At 40.0% G+C, this 26,316-nt stretch overlaps 1 protein-coding gene across 6 annotated transcripts in view; it reads left to right on the forward strand.

Moving 5' to 3' along the window:
* Window positions 1-26,316, forward strand: part of ptprsa (protein tyrosine phosphatase receptor type Sa) — a 166,627-nt gene that overhangs the window by 37,701 nt on the left and 102,610 nt on the right. For 4 of the 6 annotated variants that reach the window (XM_088393314.1, XM_088393319.1, XM_088393316.1 and 1 more), the window contains one exon: window positions 8,524-8,631. The exons of 1 other annotated variant lie outside the window; for it this stretch is intronic. The gene's annotated coding sequence lies outside the window, so the exon portion shown is untranslated. Of the gene's footprint in view, window positions 1-8,130; window positions 8,355-8,523; window positions 8,632-26,316 lie in introns of those variants that run through there. One more of the 6 variants, XM_088393313.1, reaches the window with a different exon arrangement.

Raw genomic sequence — 26,316 nt, forward strand, 5'->3', positions numbered from 1 at the left:
TGTTTGAATGAACAAGTAACGGCAACCACTGACTGAGCTTTAAAGACAGTTTATAAAGGAAGGAGAACAGTTAACTCTCGAGTGGCTTCCAGGATGTTAGCAGCGCAATTAAACAAAGCTCTGCTAATCTTTACAGCTGGCATCCAGAGACACTGTGTTCTCGCAGCGCACTGCTATCAGCTGGTTAATGTGCCTTGTGAGCTTCTATCAGTGTCATCGTAACACCGGCGTCACTACACACTGCGTCCGTGCAACCCTCATTATGTAGAGAAAAGTAGCCTTGCTGGAGAAACAGTCGTAAAACCGCTCTGCAAAATTTGAGCAGGTATGCACGATAGTATGAGTTTTTACTTTTCATTTTGGTGGATCAACTACAGTTGTGGCTTGGATGTTGCGGTGTTTACAGTGCTGTTGTTTGTGGAGGTGTTTGTATTGAAACAACATTGTCATCTTTGTGGGAAAGGGTTAGAATTGTTTTTATATAGTATTATAGTATACATTTTTTATGGTATTTATATTACCGTATTTTCCGCACTAATCCACTGCGCCTTATATATGGACCAATATGGATTCGTGGATGAGGACTAACTTATTAAAGTAAGAATTACGTGTTTATTTTGTGTGTTGTGTCATATTAACGTTTGAGCAACGCTGAGTTATTGATATATTGTTATTGTTTTCACTATTTCGAGTGTTACTATATTGTGATATTAACGTTTGAGCAACGTTGAGTTATTTATTCTATGTGCCTTATAATCCAGTGCGCCTTATATGTGGACAAAGTTTTAAAATGGGCGAGTCACTGAAGGTGCGCCTTATAATCCAGTGTGCCTTATAGTGCGGAAAATACGGTAATTTGTTTTCATGTCAACACACAGTACCTCTACATTGAGTGCTGAGCAGGCCATCAGTCAATTTTAGGGCTGTACTAATTGCATTTGTACATCATGGGTCACTCGTGTAGGCTTGAGCTACACACACTGCAGTCCACTAATTGGTTGATATAAATTGTGACGAAGAGTAGAACGTGAAGAAAACAAGTAATGCGGGTTACGTCAGAGATGGGTATTTAGTTTGTTTTGCTGGTTAACAAATAATGTCAACTAATAATTTTGCTCGCCTTGAATTCAGACATATACAATCATTGACATTTACACATATTCAGGTACCTTAACATGTAATGTGGGCGGAAGGCAGAATGCAATTATTACCACACAAAGTTTCCAGCCCGGGATCAGAACTGCGACCTTCTTGCTGTGAGGTGACAGAGCAAACCGTTGGCCCACTGTGCTGCCCTCTTGGCAATCATCCACTTTTTTTTTCTTTACGTCAGCAGAATTGCTTAATCAATTCAGACGTGTTATACTGAATGTGAACCCATCTTTGCTTGGCATTTCACATCACCATGGAGACCTTTAGAAATTCAGCAACTTAGCAGTTTCAAGTTCCCCAAGTAGTCAGTCCTAGCCTGTGAAACTCAGGGAGAAATAAACAAACTTTTATGGCTCCTCACACAAATGGCAGGGATATGTATATATAGAGGGTGGGGTGCGGAGATGCTATCTTTGGGTCTATTAATGTAGCCAGTGCCGTGTTTCCCCAGGCCATCGGACTTAATCCAGAGGAATGAGCGTGAATGAGACTGTGGCTCGAGCTTGCCATACCTACTTAAGTTCTGGTTGAGAGCACAGTGCTGTGTGGGCGAATCTATTCTGTCCTGGGCAGGGCACAGCATAAACATTGCCCAGGGAACACAGGCAGACAAGCAAGCAGGCATGCAGGCAGTCAAGCGGACAAGAGCAAAACTATAAGGATGGTTGCCTTTAATTTCTTTTCTACCTCCGCTCAACTATTCAAGGCCCCCAGAGCAAAAATATATAAATATTTAAATAAATAAATCATGGAATGAGCAAACGTTATGTGGAAATTAGCTGCCCCCACCCGCCCCCCTCCCGCGGGGCTTCTCCCAAACATGTACCGTTATCTACCCACGGAATCTTACTTATTATAACAGATGCTCAATCACAAAGTAAATCCTCCCCAATCCATCCAATGGAGCAGACTTGCCTGCTCTCTTGCTGTCTTTTACTGTTCTGAGTTTACTCCATGGCAGACTGGTACTTTGACCCCCCTGACCCTCGATGTAAACAGAGCACCACTGTTCCCCCTTCACTACCCTGCTGCCACCCCCCTCTACACTTCCCTTCTACCAAATAAGGCTGAGAAGCAGCAAGTCGGTCAGCCGAGCCAGTGAGGAAACCATTAGTGAGCCAGCAAAGAGGTTGGTAGAAAACCACCTCTGGCATCACTCATCAGTATCAACCTCGGCTGCATCTCTGTGGTAGGGAAGTACATGTGCACCCTCACCATACATGTGCATGTGTAGTTGCTGAAAGGCATGGTTATTTCTGCGCACAGCATGAGCACACTTGGTGACCCCGAAAGCTACGTTAAAAATCACTTTGAGGCATGAGCAAGTACAAAAGACTGAAAGCACAAGTCGTGTACCTTCAAAGGATTCAAAGGATGCTACATACACGCAGCTTGCACATAAAGTAATAATGCATCACTGGACCACAAAGAAGAACAAATCTTTACAATTCCTTATTCTGTCAGTTTTTTTTTTTTGACATGCTCATCACAGTAGTAGTTATTTCAAAATGTTTCAACCAAACAGTGTTTGAAAGTGTTTTACAATTCAACATTGTGTTGACACAGAACAGAATCTTATTTCTAAGCCGGGAAGATCAAAGTATATTAAAATTAAGTCATGCAATATCTGCAGCGAATGCTTTTATGACATGAAGTCCTTAAGGACGCCACCAACACTAGATAGAATTTGTAATTATAGATTTTAATCGTTATCGACAATAGCACTGCGAATAAATAATAATAATAATAATAATAATGATAATAATAATAATAGTAATAATATTATTATATAACCATAGTTTGTGTCAAAAAATCATAACTATAATTACATAACTTTCATGTTTTCTACAAATTCCAGTGAATTACTTTTGATACAAAATTCTATCAAATGATTGTGGTCGTTTGTATTAAATATGGCACAAACAAGCAAAGTGAACAGACAAACAAACAAACAATCAATCAAACAAACAAACAAACGAACAAACAAACAAAGCACCTTACATCATTATTTGAAGGGAGCTATGTCATCTTTTATTCTATTCCTGCAGTGTTGCATCCTTGCCCCTCCCAGTGCCCTTGCTGTGCTCTCCCATCTCTGTTGTCACACTCCTGTCTATCCCAGTGTTCACTTGTGTATCAAGGTAATGAATTTATAATCTCTCCCAAGCGCTTTGTAGATCTCTATCACAGTGGGAGATAAGAGGGAGCATCGTTGCACTCTAATAGCCATCAGTCTGTCGCTGTTTCTGTACAGTGTTTGTGTAAAGTGTGTACTGTGTGTGTTTGTGTGTGCCTGTATGAGAGTAAAGCCACAAAAATACCAACCTCAAAAATATACGTAATCGGTAAATAAATAAAAAAATATGCAAAATATTGACCCGTGTAATTTGCATATCGCCAAGACATGCAAATAGTTCATTATGGATTTGTATAATTTTATCTGACTATTACTAGTCCGATGCAAACTTAAATGTATATATCATCATCCAATAGTTGAACATTATTTAGGATAATTACATCTAATTATCTAAGAGTACTTTAAGATGACTTATTTGGCCACATGAATGTAATGATTGATAGACTGACACATGCTTGTGTTTTTGGATGAGGTGATGTAATGTCTAGCAGAATGGATTCTGGAAGCAGGTTGTCGCCTCCAGAGACAGCGTGAGCGATGGCCTCCTGCTATCAGAGGTGATTGTGCGTCATCGCCTATGGGTGACAATGATAAACGGGCGGAAAACAACAGGACAATAAGAAACGAAGCAATAGTCTTTGTGTAGTCCAAACCTGACTTCACTAAGGTTACTCACCTTGTGGTCAACAACTTGACCTTTTCGCTATTAGTTTTGTAATCTGAGTTCCTTTTTTTGTTTTCTTTTCTGAGGCCCCTTAAGTGAAACATGTACCGTATTTTCTGGACTATAAGGCACACCGGACTATGAGGCGCACCTTCACTGAATGGCCCATTTTAAAACTTTGTCCTTATATAAGGCGCACTGGACTATAAGGTGCACCATTAATACATCATGTCAGATTTTTAATCCAGATCAAATCATGCTCCATTTTATCTTTTTTATTTCAACTTCAGACGCAACAAATTACTTTATAATCACAAAACAATGATCCATAGTCTTTCTGATTCATGATTCATAGTATTCAGCGGGCCACTTATGATTGATTTCATGACACAATGCTTCGGGCCAGTTTAAATTTAGGAATTTGGTCCATATATAAGGCGCACCAGACTATAAGGTGCACTGTCGGCTTTTGACAAAATTTTAGGGTTTTTTGGTGCGCCTTATAGTCCGGAAAATACGGTATACTCAGTTGTAGTGTCATAGAATGATAATAAATGAAACATTGTGTCCATTTTCTATACCGTTTGTCCTTTTTGGGGATACCGGAATCTATTCCAGTTGACATTTGGTGAGTGGCGGGATATACCCTAGACTAGCCGCCAGCCAATTGCAGGGCACATACAGTATAAAAACGTATATACACACACACATACACACACACGCACACGCACATACACACCAGCCAGGGATTGGCAGTCATGTCCTGATCCACAGTGCTCAAGATATGTTCTTGAGGTTATCGCGGATGAAGGAGGGAGTCCGGCAGTTTCACTATCTGAACTGGGAGCATCTTCACCCAGTAACATGCTGTTACATGAATCTGTAACATGAAGCAAATGATTGAACACTCTCCCTTGAGCACTCTCACTATCTTCCACTTTCTGCATTTACATGGCATTTATGAACACTTACAAGGAAAACAAAACGTAGCGCGAGAGCGAGCTCCTGCTGTAGAGCAGTCTCATTATTCTGTTATGGATTGCACATGTCAGGCGGTAAGTGCTCTTTTTATCCTTCCAAAGCACTAACCTCGGTCACTGAGTGCAATTCCCTACCAAAGTGAAATTTACCATGTTAAGGCCTACACCACCAGGGGAATGACAGTGAGACCTGTGGTTCGCTTCTAAGATTTACCGGCCAGATTAAATAAGGGGCTTCGGTGTAAATAAGAAGACAACGGTGGACCCGACGTAACATTTTTTTTTTGGGGGGGGGGCTAGTAGTTAAATTGATTAGGATTCCTCACACCCCTTTTGCACCCCTTTATGGAGTGTTACATGTGACGCTGGCTTTTGAATAAAGAGCAGATAGAGGACACCAAAGGATGACTTGTGGCTCTGAATGGCGTACTGCCAACTGCAAAGACTACCCTTGTAAAGATGGCCCCTTCCCATCCGTTACCCTCTGCATTCCTCGAAAAGTTCACGCAAAATATATTGCCATGCACTCCTTGGATTGGGCCTTTCATTTAATGCACTCATAAATTGTGGCTCCCTCTACAGACTGTTGAATTTTTTTTTTCCCGATTGTACTGTAGCTCCTGTATGTTCCATTAACTCACTCACAACCAGGTTGTGTTGTTCGGTGAACATTTTTACATTTTTTTTTTCATTTTTGGTGTTACGTGAAGTAGCTTGCCTTTATACATTCTATCTCTTAAGCTACAATGGCTGTTATTTGTTAGAATTTTAGATGGGAAATGTGATGCTTTAGTCACTAAAATTTTGTGCATGACTCTCCACTATTTTTCTAACTTCCCACTTGCTGGACAATACAAACAACAGCTGTCACTGGTCAAATTCAAATTCAAGCAGCCAATCAGAGCTGCTCTACCCTCCCCCAAGTAAGGTCCCATTCCTTCTCCTTGGAGCACACTTGTGTGTGTGTGTGTGTGTGTGTGTGTGTGTGTGTGTGTGTGTGTGTGTGTGTGTGTGTGTGTGTGTGTGTGTGTGTGTGTGTGTGTGTGTGTGTGTGTGCGTGTGTGCGTGCGTGCGTGTGTGTGTGTGTGTGTGTGTGTGTGTGTACGCACGTGTGTGTTCATTACAATTATTTTTAATATATATTTTTTCATTTAAAGAAAAACAATTTTCCAAATGGAATTCCAAAGTTCCATCAATCAGACAATGCCGTCACAGCACCACCACCACTAAAAGTGTGCTCAGCTAAAAAAAAATATTTCATGAGGAGTGCACCACTGAAAAAGGGTTGAGGACCATTGTTCCACTGAATTCACACCACCACCATTCTTACCAGTTGAGTGCCCTAAACCACTAGTCTAAAGCCTCTCGCTGCAAGCCTACTAGCCAGCACCCTCTTAAAGCGGCTGAGGGACTGAGGTTCACATATTTGCCCAACACTTACCCCCATTACACGCGAATCTTAAAAATACTCCCAACAGTTGCAATGGTGTCATATCCAGCCATCACTGGGTTTCTATCTTAAAGCCCTACCCTCCTTACTGGTTCAGAGTTGAATGCCTGGATAAAAAAATCCCGGGCTGCCAGCCTACCAACCGGTGTGCTTTTCAAAGCATCGGGGGAGTAAGGTTCACTTTTTCTCTCAGAATTTATGGTTGCCTGTTACATATTTATAATCTTGGTGTGGCAGAAGGTTTCCAGGACTGGTGTCACAAAAGCTATATTTCAAAGCCAACTCCAACCTTCATTGTGGGTCTGATGATGAGCTAGCACGTATCCTGCGGTGTTTGCTTTGTTCAATGTGAAGAGGCAAGAGACAACTCATGGCTTCCAATATGCGCCATGACAACACATCTGTTTACAATGCTCGGAGCATTTGACAATTCCTAATCAATAAGAACATTGCTGATCTGGGGAAACCTCTATAATCACCAGACTTGGCTTAGTCTAGTCTTAGAGGTCATCATGGGAATTGGTTTTGGATATGTGCAACATCAAGATGGCCGCGATGACAAAGCTGCTGAGGAAAAATCAGCAGAGACAGCCGGCAAAAGAATTAAACTGTAGGGAATTACTTTGAAATTAAATACTTGTAATTTGTATTTTAAATACTTTTATTGACACCAGTGCTGCAGCATCTTAAAAAAAAAACTTGCTTCTTCTTCCTAATACAGTCAAACCTCGGTTTTCGAACATCCCGGTTCTCGAACAAATCGGAATTCGAACAAAAAATTCGAGATTTTTTGCTTCGGTTGTTGAACAAAATTCATAGGTCGAACCTCGCGAGATGAGCCGAACGGACCCGAGAAAACCCGACCGCGCGGCCCGGATGCCGACTGACTCCGTTTGTTATTGTAGTTTAGTTATTTTGATGATTGTATTAACCCGTAATCATGCCTCCAAAGAAAGCAAGTGGGAGCAGTGAAGCCATCCTAAAGCACAAAGACGCTCTTAAAGCAATGCAACAGTGAGCGGCCGGCGCGCTGCGGTTGCGCGATCGGACCAAATTAAGCTCCCTGCGCACTGAGGTACACTTCAATTTTGGAAAGTACATCAGGACTTTAAAAATATTTTCTAAATTTCAGCGACGGCTCTGTCACAATAATGCGACCAGCGCGGTGCAGTTGCACGGTCGGCGGCGTGCTACGGTTGCGCGTTCAGCGGTGCGCCGCAGTTGCGCGATCGGGCAAAAATGCGCAAATGAAAAAAATGCTTAAAAAAGGTGGTTTTATTTGTCTTGGAACGGATTAATTTTCCCCCCATTATTTGTAATGGGAAAATTAGAATCGTAATTCGACCGATTCACTTTTCGAACCTCCTTCTGGAACGGATTGTGGTCGAAAACCGAGGTTTCACTGTACTTTGAAATTAAATACTTGTAGTTTGTATTTTAAATATTTTTAGTGACACCAGTGCTGCAACATCTTAAAAAAAACCTTGCTTTTTCTTCCTAATACTGACACGTACTGCCCGTGTAGATTTGTGCAGAATGTAATGAGTCAGTGTAAGAATTGTATTAGTATGAAAAAAAAAGACCAAGTATACCTTCACTACTTGAATTTTGCTTGTACATAATTAAAACTGAAAGTGAAACTGAATGTACATGAACGCACCAACTCGTTGACTAGAATCGAAGAGCGCGGAGGAGACGAAGTTTATGAGGTGCCTGTGAACGCAGCACAGGACGTATTTTCATTCAGTCGCAGAAAAGCAGAGAAGAGGAGGAGGAGGAGAAGGAGGAGGAAGAGGGTGAGTGAGGGTGAGGAGGGCATTTGACTCCTGTCTCCCAACCCCCAGTTGGTCCGTGCGAGGTGGATTTAGGAAGAAAAGACTGCAAACCTGCGACGTGGAGATAACATAAGAAGCAGAAAGGAGACGTTTTGGAGATCCACGCGCGGCGTTGTCGCGCATGGATTCCCTGCAGGTTATTTTTGTGTTACTTTTTAGGTTTCTTTCACTGAGGAGATTCTGCCTTGGAGCCTCCGATCGGAGAAGGAAATTATGTTTATCTACGTTACACTCGCCTTTCGTTAGGGAATAAGTTGCCTGACATAAAAGTGGAATACACTGTACCGTTTTTTCTTCTTCCTAAGGATACAAGCGATCGCTTTTCCTGAAGAAATACGACCGCGCACTGACAAAGAATACTCAGCGGATTTTAAAGGCTTTTCCCAGTTGTCTCTTTTTCATTTGGAGTTCAAGTAAGTTTACTTTTTTTGCACCTCATTAATTCACTAAATGTCTTGTTTTGATTTTGTAGGGGAAAATGTTATTGATGATGACAATGTGCATGTATAATATCGTATATAACCATCGGCGAGGACAGTTTGATTCGCTGAATTTGAGTGGACGGCTGGACGCTGCGCTCAAGATGAAAATATGGGATAGTCAAAAAAAGTTCACCCTGCCACAAGTTTCTTACTTTTTCTATTCATTGTTTGTTTTAAGTTAGTTTACATGCCATTTCTATTGCACATAAAAAAACATGTTTTAAATGCAAAAGACTTGTCCGTAAAATTAGGGATTATAGTTTAAACAGGCCACCTGAGAGACTTTAGAAAGTGTCAGCCTTTACCTCAACAATGCAAAATCACAGCATTGACCCCGCATCATTCATCAAAACAAGGTTCCAGTTTAGATTTCATTGGGTCGCTGATCGTCCGAGTAAAATGCGCAACTTTTTGATTGATGTGTGTTGCATCAACCCCATATTCTTTTCATTATAATTAGAATGCATTAGATTCGTGGTTACCTATTTTTTGTGCAGAACAAAGTTCAAAGTTGAATTTTTATAATGATCAAGATTGTGTTGACACTTGTTACATTAAACCCACATCCGTTATTTTGTTTTAATTGAGATACTTTGGCTGCTTCTTTTTTTTTCCCCGCAGAAAAAGGTTAAAGGTTTTATTGTTTTAATGATCAAGTTTTGTGTTTTTAACAATAATTCGGAGCTCAACATAGGATGAAAGTGTTTTAAACCACAGATTTTCATTATTTTTAATAGTTTCTATTCACTGACCCTACACAATAACAGTTTATACCAATTATTATGGTTTGCGTTTTTGCTTATAATTTAATGTTTTGGCAAGTCATTATGTATCTGTAGCCAAACAATTCCTTCAGAGAAAGAGTAATTCTATATTTTTATATTTTTGTGTGCATTGTCAGGGAAAGGTCAGAAAACTATTACTCCCCCTCTGCACTATTAGAAACCCCATAGGACAATATAGACCCCCATGATAGTTGTGCATTATGTTTTAAAAAAAAAAAACATAGCTGCCGAGACGAGCAACTTTGGTCAAATTGTGAGAAAAATTTAGATATAGCCCCAGTCCAGAGGTGACCCTGCTTTTTTTTTGACTCGCAAATAATTCTAGTGAGTGCAATTTGAATTGCAATAGATCTTAATTTGATCATAACATTTAATGCCAAACCTTCCTCAGGCTACACACAAGTCTTGCCCCAATATTAACTGTAAGCCATAAAAAGACTAATGCAGCTCATTTGGTACAACTTTGACATGGAGAGTGGCTCAAACCCAGTTACATTTTTCCTTGCCTGTAATTAAAACAACGGGGAAGTGTCTTAAAATGGTGAAAGGTCAAATGTGAGGGTCAGGCACTGAACCCGATCAGGAACGATGCCTCCAGGTCTTTACTGCATAGGCAAGGAATGTTTTCTTTTAAACTGAGTTTTTTTTTTTTTTTTACCTTTTCGTTTAATCACAGCTCATCACTCTTGCATTCCAGCATTCAATCATCCTGTTATCCTGCATAAATATATTCAGTTGTCTTCTGATGAGAGTTGTATGTTGGTTGTCAGTAGCAAGAAGTACTCTTGTCCTTCACAGCAATTGGAAACCACGTACACAGAGGCTTGTGTGTCAAGCGTTTGTCTGGATTTTTAATGTGCCCTTAATTGAACAATTTATCACCCTTGATCACTGTCAAATAAGTGGGCAAGAGAGACAAAAGGGGATAAGCTGCCACGCTCAGCGGAGTTCCTGTCTGTCACAGCCCCATCAACGTGACAATTCAGTTTTTTATTTATTCTCTTGATGAAAAGAAATAGCAGATAAATGCATTTATAAGCTCCAGCCTTGCAGGCAGAGGTAATGAAGAGTGGAAGAGTGAGAACATTGCATCCTTGAAAACTTGTTTTATTGGAGGAAAAAGTTTTGATTCCTCCCCAGAGCTCCTTCCCAAGGAGTTGGCGGAAAAGCTAATTGAATTGTTCCCCGCATATGATGCCTATTCCTTGTCAAGTTAACACAAGTCAGACTATCCTCTAGGTTTCAAAATTCATTTTCCTTGCAATCATTCCTTTGCAAACTGTTTGTTAAATTTGCCCTACCTCAATAGAAGCTTGTCTGGACCCCATTTCCAATGGGATTGAATGGGGACAGAGTCTGCTGAATTTGGCACAGGGAGCAAACAAACATCACATATTTACAAAAACACTCACAGGCAAAAAAAAAAAAAAAAATTATTCAGAAATAGTATAATTTGGAGGTTACAATATTTTTTAGTCTAACAATGGGTTTGTTTGTTTGTTCGTTCATTCATTCAGTCACTCATTCATTCATTTTTAGTGGCAGGTCTTTTCTTCTTGTGTTCTTTTGGAAGTATCTGATGTCTATTAGTGTGACAACATGCGTGCCAACTGTTTGGTTTGACCTTTAGGCATGTTTTTTTTTTTTTTTTTTTACTGTGTGCAAATCTTACAACCTCACAGTGTTTCAAAATGTTCCATGATACAATACATGCGCAGAACTGATTTCATTTTAGGCTCACAATTTACCAGTCACGCCTCCCCCTTACCATTGCTTTGTACAGTTCAATCAAATCCAAATTGGGGACCATTTGGGTGACATCAAGTGCTTTGCAATTAGTCACAATGCTTTTGATGCAGCAACACAACTAATAACAGCTGCTTCTAAAGTGAGTGTCATTGCAAAGAGGAAAAGGGAAATTATGTGCATGAACAGCGGTGCTGTTGCCCTCACAGCTAATTGTGTTTATTCATTTTAATTAGCCCAGAGAGCTAAATCAGTGCTCTTTCACTAACATGAGGTGCAATTACTGCACTTTGGAAACAGGAGGCGGTGTGGCTTGTACAGCATGCCATCATTCCTACTCCTCCCAAGTTGTTGATTCATACACTGGGTGATGGTACGATTATCAGATGTTTAACTGTAACATGCACATTGCTTCGGTGGCCATGAGCACACATGGGAACATGAAAATTGTCAATGGTGAAAATGATGCTGAGTGACTCACTATGACACTGCATATTGTATATTTTTAAAGTTGCAGGTGTGAGGACACTACCATTTTAGAAGTAAGAAAAGATAACTAAAACTTTACATTTATGTTCCCTAGTGATGACAAAAAAATGCCTCAAACATAGACTTCCCATCATTTTGATAAATAGCAAGTGCATTAAACAGTTTTCCCCAGTTCACTTTCTAACTAATTGGAAATGTCGCACTGTTTCATTTAATTAATATTTGTGTGGAAAATATGATGGCGGATAAATATTTTTTGTTAACTATTGTTTTTCTGTTTATCGTTACAGCCAAGCTATAAAGAATAGGTTTCTTTTAAATTATTTCCTTCCCTCTGGGAATATGTGGGATATGTGCTTGTTTTTCAAGACCAAAATAGCCAAGTGGTCAAAGAGTAAAAACAGAACATTGCAGTCATAGCAATTTAAATTGCCACCGTTAAACATACTGTACAATATACTGCGGGTTATATTGTACTCCCTAGAACTAAATTTTCACCTTGGGTGCTCTGGTAGAAACATGAGACAAGGATCACCAACCATTCACTAGACTCCTGCTGGCTGCAGTGGTCTAAAATTGGTAGCTTGGACTTTAGTAGACCTTTTGAGAGGTGTGGAATTGCTGCACCCACTTCAAACAACACTTACATATCATATCCAGGCAAGATTGTTCAGTATCAAGTAAAGAATGTTGAGGCCGAGGTCAGTTAAAACAATAGCGTGGTAGGCTGTGAACTTGATTTCCTAGTTAGCTGAATTGGTCTTTAAAATGTAAGCCCCTGACTGATTGTCAGGCTGTTGCGCTCTCAGTCTAATTTGTCATGACATCAGTGGTTCGCAATCCTTTTGATACCCGAGATGTATGTACTGCGTGGGAGATTGTTGTCAACTAAATTAAACAGTCAATACATGCCAGAAATTCCTGCAGCACTTTTAATGGTGCCTATTGGCAACTTTTTTTTTTAAATGTCACTTTTGGATTATGAGTGCTATATTTAATGCCCTAAAAAATATTTTATACCCTTCCCCTGGCTGGTAGCTTCGAATATTGACATCTCTAATGCTGTGGAAGCTCTCTGGAGACTACAAAAATGTCAGGAAAAGCCAGCTAGAGACGCTTAAGGTTATTCATAGTTATTGAGAGGCACCTTGAAGTACAGGTGTGTGCTGAGCCCCATGTAACACGAGTTTGTCTGTGATTGGTTAATTTTGAACACATCACCAGTTGAGGGTGTGCACACGTGTGCAGCCGCATTATCCGGCTTGCTCATTTATTTATTTAAAATATTTTTCATATTAAAACCTGCTATGTACGTATGCACTGCATGCAATAGAGCACAGGTGTCAAACGCAAGGCTCAGGGGCCAGATACGGCCCGCCACATCATTTTATGTGGCCCGCGAAAACAAATTGTGTATCAAATTTGTGTGTCATTACTAGAATTGCAAATTGTCTTCACCTTTAATAATATCTTTTATTTTTTTTAAATATTTGACCAGTTTTTACTCGTCTGATTTGAAAACGAGTTATTTGTCAGTTTGTTTTGTAGCTTTTACTGTATATAATATGAGGAGCTCATACATTTATTTGGGTTAACAGTCATAATGGCCCTCCGAAAGAAGCTATGACTACAATGCGGCCTGCGAAAAAAATGAGTTTGACACCCCTGCAATAGAGTGTATGTGCTATTAGATATTTTAGGTGAAATGGGAGGCTTAGTTAGAGAATATTCTTTCAAGTGACTGGGTGAACTGGTAAATGTGGACAAATCGCTGTCAGACTTTGTGCTAAAGCTTTGTGGGAAACATTGACACACTTTTACCTTCTCTGCACATGCCCCTTGTCTTGATACCTCCAGTTTAACAAGTGTTGAATCACCCCAAGGCTTGCAAATTTACTTCTGATGTTAAGTAAGTGCAGAATGTCTACAGAGTGCTGATGTTCCCCATTTCACACAGTCTTAAGACTTATAAGATGCACAAAGTTTTATCTTTAAAGCCATCAGGAATGATGAATTTATTTGGTTCTACCTTAGGTCTAATCCCTTCATCCTAATAGTTAACACAAACTATTTTTGGTGAGAGATAATTAACTCGCTTTCATGGACAGAGGCGTGTCTATCCTGTTTCTTTGTCTGCGAGTCTTCTGGCAGTCTCCTTATTCTTGTCTCCGGCTGTTGGGCCGCTCCTCTGTCAAGTGTTATTACCAGCTGGCTTGCCCCAGATTGATGCGCAGCATTACCCTTGAGCGGTCTGCCTCCTCCTCCCGTGTCTGGTAGAGAAGGTTGCCCTATGTCGTAGCAGTGTGACCCCTCTGAGCTTCCAGACATGTGGCACCTGGGAAGGGGTTGAAAAGGACCTCCGATTCTTTTGCCTGATTGGCTAGAGCAGGTTGCAGTTAGCTCATTTAAACACAGCTCATGCTGGCCGTTAGATGGTGTCTGCCAGCCTGTTGAGCCATCTGCATGAAGCGTGTATCTGGGAAGCAATTGCCCCAAACCATTTCTCTAATTTTGGCCTCTTCGCCCACATGAGGCAATAAACTTAAAGCCTTGCCAAGACTAAATGCACGACAGCTGAGTAGTAAAGAAGGTCAGTTCTAAGGTCTAACAGTCTGTCTGTCAGCAGGAGTGTGTTTTGTTTGAATGTGCCCTGAACACAGCATCGCATACCCTCATGGTCACTGTCAGATCATATTCGCAGTAGCAATGTGACAAAGTCCCATTTTACTAGACGGCCAGTTGACAAGAAAGTACAGACATTTTTCTACAAAGTGGTTCAGCAGTGCTCACTGCAGTAGACTTTATAACTGTAAATTCTGATCTTTGTGTTGGCTTCCGCATCGGAATGTGTAGGCGGGTTGGTACAAAAAGAAGAGTAAAATTGCTCATAGAGAAGAAACACAAAAAGCTTTGAATGCACTCAAATCATTGCCACTGCGTCATAGCAGGATCCGATGTTTTGATAGCCTTCTCATAGATATCTCATAACCAAAAAATAAGATAGTGTACCATGTTAGGTCTGTACGGAAGAGGAAAAAGAAAAAAAAAGGGGGGGGGGGGTGACAGGGTTAGGGTTAGTGTTTTTTCCCTCAGAATTCTGACTGTCTCACTTTAAAATCAGAATTCTGATTCTGACTTTAAAGTCAGAATTCTGAGAAAAAAAAACAGAATTCAGAATGCTGAGAAAAAAATTCAGAATTCTGACTTTAAAGTGAGAATACCCACCTTCTGACCTCAAAGTCAGAATTCCCACTTTCTGACTTTAATGTCAGAAGTCTAACTTTTAAGTGAAAATTCTGACTTTTTTGTTTCATAATGCTGACTTAAATGGTAAGAATTCTCATTTTAAAGTTAGAATTCTGAGAAAAAAAGTCAGAATCCTGTCACCCCCCTTATTTTTTTTTCTTCACTGGCCCTAATCCTCTTACGTAGGGTCCGTTAGGTGGAAATGGGGAGAAGTGTTTTCCATGTCCCAACAGCAAATAATGCTTCCTAATGGTTGTCTTATATTTTGGTGCTTTATATAATGCCTTGATAGTTTTGTACAGATTGTTACATGGTCTTAAAAAGCTTGGAAATGAGAGTGACTACAAAACATTCAATAATCCTCTCATTTCTATTGTTCCTGTTGTTAATTTTGCGCAGCCCCAACTTTAGGGACATCTGGCACTATGTGTGTTTGGGTGGGGGCACTCAGCTGCCCTAAGGGTGGGGGGTGAGTGATGGGGACAACAAAGAACATGTGTGTGCAGGCTGAGGGGGGGAGTTGTTGTGTACAGAAAGGGAAGTGGAGTATCCCCCCCAAAAAGAGTGGGCAGATAATTGATGGGTAGAAGTGTGAGTGCATGTGTGTGTGCGTACGTGCACTACAAGCAACTCAACATTCGCCTCCGGGAGGGTGAGAGAAAACGAGAGGACACCCACGGGCAGGGGCTGAGCCAGAGAATGGAGGCTGAGGAGAGGAGTCGAGCAAGGAAGAGAAGGAGATTGGAAGGAGTTGAGGGATGCATCACTCAGCACTCGCCGGGGTTAAGGAGGAGCAACTACCTGCCTGTCAGGCTGATTGTTCATACCTATGCATCAGGGGATACGCGTCCCAGTTTATGAAAAATGGCGGGCGTTCAGTATGTGGGCCACTTAACAGAAATGGCTGCCTGTGGAACATGGCCAGGATTGAATTGTATGCAGATCCCAGCATTTCAGTCATGATGCTTGTTCCCACGCCGTTTTCGGTGTACTGCATATGTAACCCTCTCTGTATGTATATGAATAAATTCCCACAACAACACAACGCCACACGTTGAAAATCCCAATCATGAAGCCTCGTCAGTAATTACAACTTCCGTAGCCTGAGCCCCCTTTTCAAACAGTTCGCTGCTTCATCTTTCAGTGAAATGAAAACAAAGCCTACATGCTTTAGTCTGGATGCACAAATTACAGTGGACCAGTGGTGCATAAAAGCGAGAAGATGGGGAAAATCCACCAGAGGCAAATTGCATTGAAGATCCTCACTTTTCCACCGCGCATCTCATAGCCGGGAAGAAAATGTTTCTGAAGCGTATCGCGGTCGAGCGCATAAAAACCTTCTCTGTGCTTGCAAAGAGAAAAGGTGACATTTGTATGTAAATGGTGACGGGAATTATCCACTCTTTTGCAACTGACAGGAAACAGAGTTGACGCTTAGTATTTACCTTTGTTGCAAGGTGAACCGTTAGCTTGTTCTTTTATATTGTCATGCTGAGAAGACGAGTGGAAAAACGACTATTTGTAAATATGTCAGAAAAAAATTCAGATACATCTTTGCGATTCTGTCACAACCATTTTATGGCACAAACATGAACTACTGTTCAAAGGTTTGGGGTCACTTAGAAATGTCCTTGTTTTTTAAATAAAATCACTATTTTTACTATGAGGATATCATGAAACTAATCGAGAATACACTCTATACATTGTTAATGTGGTAAATGACTATTCTAGCTGCAAACGTCTGTTTTTTAATGCATAGGCGTATAAAGGCCCATTTCCAGCAACCATCCCTCCAGTGTTCTAATGGTCCATTGTGTTTGCTAATTGTGTTAGAAGCCTAATGGATGATTAGAAAACATTTAAACCCTTGTGCAATGATGTTAGTTTTCATGGAAAACACTAAATTGTCTGGGTGCCCCCAAACTTCTAGTGTGTGTCGTAATGTGATATGTGCTCCAGCTAGGAACCCGTTGCGTTTTGGTAAATACAGGGTATATATTTTATATTTGTTATCGGGGCCAAATGGGCCTGGGATGAACTACATTGAGCAGATAGTCTTGCTCTGATAGACTCGCTGTGTTTTGTAGTTGACATCCACTTGGTCATCTGTACTCCTGCCACCCTGTAGTATTCGTATTACCTAATGGGTCATATTTTTTTTTCCATTCAAGACAGATAGATTTAAGATTGTCTGTGGTCTACTGAGTTTGTGATTTTTTTTTCCTTTACTGTGCTCTGAACCCAAATAATTTTCACACATTATCTAACTTGTTGCTACCCTCCTGGCTAATAGTGTAATGGCAGATAAGTGGTAAAAAAAATGCACCTATTGGGGTGTTCTCAAAATTCTCAAGTGAAATCGGACTCTTGTTTTTTTTTTTTTTTTTGAGATTATAAAATCCAAACAGCGTGTGACACTGACAGCAGCTTAATAAAATAAGTAATGGCAACTATGGGAAAGAGAGATTTGCGGACATATATTCACCACCAGAGAGAGAGGGGCACCACATCCCTGCTTGCATTCATCTGTTTGAATTTTAATTTAGTGGAAAAATAAAGCCATTATACAAGACTTGTATTGTGTCATACTTAGCAAAGCGCTTTCTCTTGCTCTTAAAAGGTTGTGTTAGATTTTGGCAGCGGAATTGGCAATGATAATCATTCAGCAACTTTGTCCTGGTTTGGCTGTGGATATGTTTAATCAGACGGTCAATAGACAGAACCACTGAGTTGTCCCAGAAACTCTTTTCAGGAACATGTTCACAGGATTATTATGGGCTCAATCAAATCAAGCCCCTCGCTGCAACCTAGTTAAATCATCAGCATTATGGCCTCAGATGTCCTAATTAATAAATGGATTTGTAGAGTTGGGCATTGATATATGGACTGATTGTGTTGAGAAAAATAATTTTGACATAACCAATTAGTGTAATGAAACAATAGAATGGTTAATAATAATGATTGATAACTTGTATGCATTTGAAGCACGACAATGATGCTGTTGGGTATCACCATTTTTTTTAAAGCTACCATGATCACACACGCACATGCGTTGACAAATATTATTTTGAAACATGGGGGTAGAAGACCAAAGTCTTATAAATGGAGGTGGCCTCTTATTTCTTTTGGCCTTGGATGAGTGTAATGCAGGAAGAGAAATAATGGAGAACAGTGAAATTAAGGAGTCTGAGTTTTTAGCTGAAAATCAGGGGGAGGACATTGAGCAGAGGGTCCCCATTTTCACGGAGATAAAAGAAGCACTAATGCATTTGAACTAGTGCCCTCGTGGGACGCACCATAAGGGCAAAATAGAAGGGAGCAGATTGGGTTTAATGTATTTTTTTTTTAACTACAGCCAAACTGTCAGGGGTGCTCCCAATTTTGCAATCACCAAAAGGGCCATAGCCCCACTTTCCAGCTGCCACTGGTGAGGCCTGTGCCAGGGCTGGGAGGGTATTTGATGCACCCAACTGGCCAGGCTAAAAGCCACTCTTCAATTCAAACAAGATCATTTATTTTGCCACTCAATCCCACACATAAAGTTATCTTGTTAGCTTATTACCGGATGTGTTTGTATTTCAATTGGACGGTGATAGCATTAACGATATTATAGTGTTCACACAGTCTGGAAAATTCTGACTGCAGTTCTTATCGAGAAATTAGCTTCCTTCTGCCATGTGGTGCAAATACCATAGGTGGCCATAAATTACTTGATAAATACTTGCTTCTTAACAAAAGATTTATCATTTGCAGCGTGTGTGCATTTCTCACACTAAATAGAGAGTTTTGGGCTGTTGTGTTGGTCTTCTCCAAAGCCAGTATATTTGGAAATACTCTGGACTCTGAGAGTGCCCAAAGCTTACAAGTACACACCCTATCTATCACTTTTACAATGTGCCGTTTTACCACACCGAGAGACCAACAGCTGCCTATGGCATGTACCCCTGTGTGAAGGTAATGGTCTGGCCTCCAGGCTGTGAGCCTATCCAGTTAATAATGAAGTGTCTTCGTCTATTGTAAATCACAGTTGGGTCTTGTTGGGTCTGACGCCTTTGGGAAACTTACATGGAATCGCATGTGCTACATGGGACAGTCAAGATTGAATGAAGTGAGAGAATAAAAACATCTTCTTATTTGATATATTGTAGAATCTGTGTTATATGAGATCTGAATATTAAACAGTATCTGTGTGTGGATGAACATGCGAGGAATGAGAACTAGATTTGCTGCAATTTCAACTGTGACTTTTCTGGGGGAAAAAATGGAAGCCATGATCTTACTGTTGAAATGTTCTGAAAAATATAGTGAGTGTTAGAAGTGGAGATGCTGTGGATGCAAGAAGGTGAAACATTTATAAAGGGCAAAATATGCTGGAAGCATATTATTTTTAAAAATAGCATTGCCTTAAGCAGTTCCTATCGAGTCGAGCAAACTTAGGTCTCGGTCTATCTGTGAATCTTGATATTTCCTTACAAAGTAAGCCACAACCGACTTTCCCTTCTCTTATTTGAGTTGAATTTACAGAACATAAAAAGTTTAGTAAAACACACTCAGGACCTAACTGTAATCCAAGATGATTGTGTTTACAGTTGTGTGCTTTTCTACTGCTGACATATTGCAGGACCTGTATGGCTGATCGTATATCCACTCAAGTACGCTTGCAGATGAGGCTCCCTGCTAGTTGGTGGCCTTTGTTTTGTCAATGAGATGAACTCCAGACATGGTCAGCAGTGTGTGGGGTCATGGTTTGATAACTTTGACTTTTATAGTTTATGGTTAAAGACCTGCATTTTACATGGAATTATTGGATTTTTTTTTTCATTTTTCATAAAACAACAAGGCACCATATTTTTTTAATAAGGTAAAACATACCAGACATTTGCAAGTTTGTTAACATTGGCCTAGTGTTTATGAAGGCACTCACACATATTAAGTGTACCATTTGTAATAGTTTGACTATTACATCATTTTCAGTGGCAATTATTTATGATGTTCTTGTGAGCCTGATGCATTCCTCTGTTGAACAATGGAGACTTGTGTTGCATTCCAGAGAAGAGGCTCAACAGATAAAAGTTCCATCAATGTACTCTACTGCACAGTCCTTCCTTCTGCTGAAGCCACCACATTCTCCTGTTTGGCCACCTCATCATAGACAACAAGTCCTGTTCTGAAGGTGACTTTGACCTTAAAGTCTTCATAACTTCTTTTTATCTCATGGCTAAACAACACTGTAATTGACTCTCAAATAACAGACAGCAGGAGATGCTGACCTTCAGCAAGCCCAAAAGGCATAATGGAGATTTACATTTTTTGACGCTGCAGATTGTATCTGAAGCACTTAAGATGCGTTCAAGAGTTCAAATCATTGCCTACCTGCATCTTAATGTGCTACAGAGTAAAGCCCCTTCACACAACCAATTTGCACTTTGACTTTGAGTGAGTGAAATATTTTCACTGAGTTTGTGATCACGCTTGATCTGAGTTGGTGTAGGCTATTAGACAAGGCGACTGCATATGCTTGACCTACTGGCGTGAGCTCAAAACCGTCTACAATGATTCTGGAGAATAATATATTCGCTTCATGTCATTTAATGCCAGTGAAAAGCAGCTCATTAACATTAAATTCTGGTTTAAACAACCGATTAAAGGAATCAAGTCAGGTAGAAATAAGGTTTCAGTCAATGGAGCGAGATTCTGTCAAGCTATCAAATATAGCCTATCAATATTTCTGCACCCTCTCAATTTTAATACTCTCAGGCTATTTTCACTTCTTTGGGTTTCGGGGGTGTTGCTCACATTTCTCATCAAGACATCAGTATAATGAAGTCACTTTACTCGTTGTCCTGTGCGTTTCTATTGAGATTAGATTTAGCTTAGAGCTGTTCTGTTCCGAGAAGACATTAAAGGAAAATGGCCGGACTTTCCTTCACTATCTTAGACTGCCTCCCTTGATGTAATAATATAGTGAAAAGCTCTACAGCTGCATGAATTGTTCTTTGAATAATCTCATGGATTTCTTTTGTGGGATTACCCTCAAACGTCATATTGTCTTGGTTGCAGTTGCTGCCTGTCGATGACCTCTGTTGGGGCTTGAAATAGGCCAAAGGCAACAGATGAAAAAGGCCTCAGCTCAGAAAGCTGACAGGTGATCTGAGGTGCTATGTGCAGAGGAAGCTTAAGACTAAACTTCTTCCTCGCACCTGATTTAAAGGTTGCCTTGAAATCTAATAGCCTGTTTCATTTTGTGTAAACTTCCAACTTGGTAACTGCGCAGTATGATTCATATTTTCTTGCTGGGATCATCTATATTTATTTTCTTGCATTGTGTCATTGTGTATTTTTCTCAGTTGACACCTAAGTGAATCATATTCTCCTTGGATGTCTTTTTTTTTATGGCACTGAGCTCATCACCTGGCATTCCACAAGAATGTGCATGACACTTTTTGATGGTAACTTTGTTTTCTGCATCCCTGTCAGCAATCGTCAGTGCAGCTTTCGTTTGACATGCTGTGCCACTACAGCGATTCGACTCCTTTCTTGTCGTTTTGGGAGAAAAATTGCCATTGTAACCTTTTTAAGTCGTACACAAAAGGGTAATATAGTTTGGAAATTCACATTGCAGATCACTCTGAGTTTTGAGAATGCATTCTTACTTACAGCCAAGGACTGTCACCTGAAAACCCTCTCATGTCATCTTAGACTACACAGCAAGATGATTTATGACCAATAGAGATTGTACGTTGTAGAAATTACCCAAGGGAGGACCCCTTGGTTTGATCAATACGTGACTTCAGTCCATTTATTACTGATGAAACGACCAAGTGAGACAGACGTAAGAAGCAAATCCTGTGAAATGTTCAGAAAGCCTCAAACCCGTATTTCAGAGCGGTGAAGGTTTGTGAGTGACATTGACTAATTATTCTATTTAATTCTTATTCAGCAAACACAATATTAATTAGAGTATGAAATTTTAACTCATGCTGGCACATAAAGTTTTTTTGCTTAATGTTTGGCTTGATTCCCCTTTAACATATTTTTCATCATGCCTTGAAGTAATGCAATATCTGACCCATATGCACAACAAATTTAGATGAGCACAGAATTATTTTGAGTTGTTACTGTGGCCAACATAAAATGCTGTTTTTCATTATTTGAACCGCTTATTTCAATCCAAAATGACTAGATAGTTTCGCTTGAAGCATGAACTCTGTACTATGCATAATTGCAAAGTTATATCAACATGTGATATGATAAATCTAATCAACCGTCTAAATATGCAGGACGGAAAAAAATCCAGGCACAATTAAAGCACTTGTGCTTTTAGATGTAAAAGCATGTGAATGAAAGCAGCGGCTGCCAGAGACAAACAACATTATACTGTATTATTTTGTAACAGCTTTACTGGCTGGGCAGAGAAAAACAAATCTAACAAAGAGGCCTCTGTGTTCCTTAATGTCATCTTTGGTTCACACAAAAATGTCAAAAATGTCAGTTGGGCTTTGCAAATTCCAGATAAATTTGGTTTTAGTTTTTTTTATCCCCTCGAGTCATGATGTTTTAATTTGGCTCCAAACTTCAAGTTGCAAAATTCTTGTGGGCTACTATACAGCATAAACAAAGCTGTTTAGCATAATTGTACCTTTAGAGCAGGCTTCTCTTTAAACTAAAGTATTGATTTTCCTTCCTTCCCATTCTAGTCTGTTTTTTTTTTTCCCTCCACGGCTTATTTTTCTCCCCACATTCCTGGAATAGAGTCCACGAGGCTCGCTCTTTACTTTCCCTCACCACTCTCTTTCATGGTACTCAACTGGAAAAATGACAACATGAATACAATTTGAATACGGTCAACAAAAGAGTGCTCATCTGAATGGCACAGAATTCTGTCTTTTGACTCCATGTTGAATCTACAGACGCCAACGCTCAGCAAGGTGGAACATGCTTTTCAAACCCAACAATTTGTAGCATGTACAAATGCTGTGCTTTGCCTGTTGGCTAGGCTAAATGTATACATTGCTGAGAGGAAAATACAAATCAATATGGCCCATTGCAAGGCTCTAATTTTTATAGATTTCAAGGTAATTTGTAAATGAACATGGAGGAACATCACTCCCTTTTGATCGCAACTCAAATTGATACTGAATTAATAAAAGCAGAGGTCACCCAGTTGTAAGTGTTAATAAGAATCAAATCTTAATTGTACTTTTTAAAATGCATTCAATGAAATGAATAAGTTTTGTTATTTGTTTCTCCGAAAGTGCGAATGGAGCGACTGTTGTACGAATTTATTATTAATATATATATTAATTTATTATCGCAACTATTGTAGGAATTTCTTATTAATATGTATATGAATTAATTTATTATAAGGAATTTATCTCTGCATCAGCTATTCAGCAGTGACAGCACAAATTCTCATGTTTCATGAGCATGCAACACATGAAGACATTAAGGCATTAAACCATCACAACTTAAACAGGTTCCAATAACATATAATATATCAATATATCAATAGGCCGCCAAGTTATGAGTAAAATTGCAACATATTCACAGTGATGAGCTTATTCACTAATGACTATTTAGTCACAACGGACTTAGCAGACTTATTTATCCCTGTTGTTCTTTCCCGAAATTCCATTGAATGTTAAACATGTCATGTTTGCACCATCTGTCACATGTCTATTTTTACTCAAGCATGCTCAAGCCTCAGTGCCGTCTCTATTTATAATACACTTTTTTGACCAGTGCAAGGAAAATATAGTATTCTTTACAGTGGATAACAACTGTCAACTAAAATTCCAGAGTGTGTCTGTGGGAATCATTTTAACTGTCCACATTAAAGTCAAGATGCTTTTGAACATCAACATCAGACAATTGTCTATATGTAACCACTTAACATTGTGCTGACGCTGCACAACAGCTTGTTAAGGAGTTAAATCCCTCCAGTGTTTGAACTGACTGATTCAGACATTTGTGGTCTAACGCAGCTTTTCTGGGTAATGTCCAGTTCAGTTTGGCAATACTTGTATGAAAGGGGCTATTCAGAGTGGGGTGTGGTTCTCCCAAATTTGAGAACACAGACACAGTGCTCTACACCCAATCGTATTTTTACAGTATGAATAGCCTCTCACAGATGTTCATGTTTATAGGGGCCTCATCAGCTCCAATTCAGACCTCCCTTTGAGCAGCTGCACGTGTGCGTACACACACACACACACACACACACACACACACACACACACACACACACACACACACACACACACACACACACACACACACATTTTGGGCAAGGAGGGAATAAGAAAGGGACAGGCAGATTAAACTATTTTCTTTCTGAAGGACCTATCCACGATTGCATTCAATCACCTGTTTTATACATACCCACAAACCTGCCCTCATCTTGCTTTAGAAAATATAATATTCGTTTAAAACTGCAGAAGTCTCAAAATGAAGCACCCCTCACCTGCTGAAAAAGTTAAATCAGCAGATTTTTAAAGGAGCTTTAAATGTTAGAGTATCATTATAAACCAGAAACAGTCTTCACACATTTGATGTCAATTTTTAGTTGGTGCTTTTAGAGGCGTTTTATATTTCAAACAGAAATAGAATACCCTTCATACTTGTGTGTACAACTGCCGTCTCTGATCAGGAATCGAACCCAAGCCAGCTGCACCACCGCTGGCGCCGCCATGTTTCACTATCAGGATGATTGACATGAAACGTGAAATAATAGAGTCTGCAATTGGCTGGCCACTAGTGCGTATCCAGTCTCCAAGTTAATGTCAAGTGGAATTGGTTCCTCCAGTCCACCTGTGACTGTTGTGAACTTAAGTGTGATTAAAAAAATATATATTAGAGAATAAATATTAAATACAAATAAAAAAAACAACTATATTTATCAAAAATGATACCTTTTGTCTGTATAGAAATGAAACTGGGCTGAGGCTGGGCTGCTGTTGTCTGGCAGTTTTTGCACATGCTTCCACTTATTTAGCTCCTCAGTGCTAAACTAATAAAAAAAAAACGTACGTTTTCAGTCTTGAAAATTTCAGTGAGGCTCAGTCGATTACAAAAAGAGGAGGAGGCGGCACTTAGTAAAGAAAAGATTGATTTTCAGCTGAATGAAAGCAGATGCATGAGAGCACACGCACACACACTCGCGCACACAGGCACACACACGCACGCACACAAACACTCACATGCATGTGCTAAATATCGGTAAAGCGCTCGTCAGTCAGTCTGCTCAGTAACTTGCCCCCAGTCAGACTACTTGAGTGCTCGCCGGTCTTCAGAGGGAAGGTTAATTGAAGGTTATGAATGGGTAGCTGGCTATGAGAGGCTTTCAGAGATGTGTGTTTGGCTTTGTGTATGAATGTGTGTGTGTGTGTGTGTGTGTGTGTGTGTGTGTGTGTGTGTGTGTGTGTGTGTGTGTGCCTGAGTGCGCGCGCGTGACTGTGTGTGTCCCTTGGTTGCTTGCCCTGACCTCTCCGCTCCTCATTTCATCTTCTATTCTCCCTCTGTATGTCCTCATCCAAAGCCCAGTCAAAATGTGCAGCCATGCAGATAGGTACAATCTCATTAATTCAACCCATGGGCAGTACTGCATTGCTAACTCTTCCTCTCCTCTCTTTCTCCTTCGCCACATATGCTAATGCCCTAAAAGGTTAATATAATCTGACGCCGCCCAGGTTAACTGTCTGCAGTTCTGTCAACAAAGTATCTTGACTGTTTTCTCGAGATGAGAAAAAATACTTGTACATAGACAAGAATAAAAAACATGATCAATAAAACTATTGTGACCTTTAGAATTTGTGACAGCCATTTTTATAGCACAACTGGAACACTATGAAGTGGCATCCAAAACCTAGAGCAAAACCAACTACTCAGAACTTTTTCAATACAATTCAAACGGACTGGCATCCCATTATGGATCGATACAACTTTGCATCAGAGCCATTTACGACATCTTACTTTCCCCTCCATTCTAAATAATCCCTGCCTTTCTGTTTCCATGGTAAACAGACAGCTGGATCTTTTAATCCTGATCGATTTGTTTGCTTCTGACTCAAATGTCAGGTTGTCATTTGATCCAGGCCCCTCTTCCCTCCTCATTATTGTCTGGGGTTTTCCTCTTTCTCGTAATGATGCTGATGATCATGAGAATAGCTCTCCATCATAGCAACATGTTTATTGAAGGGATCGCTATTTGCTCTTGGCACCCCTTCTGTTTGTATGCTCAGCACATATTTGCTCTAAGTATTTTTTTTATTGTGTAGGTGTGCTTTTTGGCATGTCTTAAAGATGCAGCTGTGTGTGTTTAGTTTGTGGCCTCCACAGTTGGTCTGATGGT

This window comes from Syngnathus floridae, chromosome 13, assembly GCF_059516105.1.
Source record: "Syngnathus floridae isolate MCC-2025c chromosome 13, RoL_Sflo_1.0, whole genome shotgun sequence".
In the NCBI taxonomy this organism is placed as follows: Eukaryota; Metazoa; Chordata; class Actinopteri; order Syngnathiformes; family Syngnathidae; genus Syngnathus; species Syngnathus floridae.